Raw genomic sequence first — 1,588 nt, 5'->3', positions numbered from 1 at the left:
AATTCACTTTGCTAGAATTCTCTTGTGGGTTTTTGCAATATCTCATCAGGATATTGGTGTGCATTGTCCTTAAAATGTCTTTGTCTTACTCTGTTTATCAGGGTAATGCTGGTCTAATGGGTGAGTTAGAAAGTCTTCTCTCCAGTTTTTTTTTTTTTTTTTCTTGGAAGCGTTTGAAAAGGATAGGTGTTAATTTTTTAAATGTTTGGTAGAATTTACCAGTGAAATCATTTGGTCCAAAGGCATTTTTCTGTTGAGTGTTTTTTTGACTAGCAGTTCAATCTCCTTATTAGTTACAGATCTATTCAGATTTTCTGTTTATTTATGATTCAGTTTTGGTAGATGTGTGTTTCTAGGAATTTTTCCATTTCATCTAGGTTATCCAATGAGTTAGTGTATAACTGTTCATAGTATTTTCTTATAATTCTTTTTATTGCTATGTAATTGGTAGTCATGTTCCCTCTTTCACTTATATTTTCAGTAATTTGAGTCTTCTCTCTTCTTTCCTTAGTCTAGCTAAAGTTGTCAAGTTTGTTGATCTTTTCAAAGAATCAACTTTGGTTTCATTGATTTTTGCTATTGTTTTTCTATGCTGTATTTTATTTATCTCTGCCCTAATCTTTATCATTTCTTTTTATCTGCTAGTTTTGAGTTTAGCTTGCCCTTCCTTTTCTAGTTCCTTAAGGTATAAAGTTAGGTTACAGATTTGAAATCTTTCTTCTTTTTTTTAATGTATGCTTTACAGCTATAAATTTCTCTCAGCATTGCTTTCACTGAATCCCATAAGCTTTTGTATATGAAGTTTTGTTTTCATTTAGTTCAAAGTATTTTCTTTTCTTTTCTTTTTAAACTTTACATAATTGTATTAGTTTTGCCAAATATCAAAATGAATCCGCCACAGGTATACATGTGTTCCCCATCCTGAACCCTCCTCCCTCCTCCCTCCCCATACCATCCCTCTGGGTCGTCCCAGTGCACTAGCCCCAAGCATCCAGTATCGTGCATCCAACCTGGACTGGCATCTCGTTTCTTACATGATATTTTACATGTTTCAATGCCATTCTCCCAAATCTTCCCACCCTCTCCCTCTCCCACAGAGTCCATAAGACTGTTCTATACATCAGTGTCTCTTTTGCTGTCTCGTACACCGGGTTATTGTTACCATCTTTCTAAATTCCATATATATGCGTTAGTATACTGTATTGGTGTTTTTCCTTCTGGCTTACTTCACTCTGTATAATAGTCTCCAGTTTCATCCACCTCATTAGAACTGATTCAAATGTATTCTTTTTAATGGCTGAGTAATACTCCATTGTGTATATGTACCACAGCTCTCTTATCCATTCATCTGCTGATGGACATCTAGGTTGCTTCCATGTCCTGGCTATTATAAACAGTGCTGCGATGAACATTGGGGTACACGTGTCTCTTTCCCTTCTGGTTTCCTCAGTGTGTGTGCCCAGCAGTGGGATTGCTGGATCATAAGGCAGTTCTATTTCCAGTTTTTTAAGGAATCTCCACACTGTTCTCCATAGTGGCTGTACTAGGTTGCATTCCCACCAACAGTGTAAGAGGGTTCCCTTTTCTC

The sequence above is a fragment of the Bison bison genome, unplaced genomic scaffold (genome assembly GCF_000754665.1).
Source record: "Bison bison bison isolate TAMUID 2011002044 unplaced genomic scaffold, Bison_UMD1.0 scf7180017864461, whole genome shotgun sequence".
In the NCBI taxonomy this organism is placed as follows: Eukaryota; Metazoa; Chordata; class Mammalia; order Artiodactyla; family Bovidae; genus Bison; species Bison bison.
Note: the sequence above shows the minus strand (reverse complement) of the source record.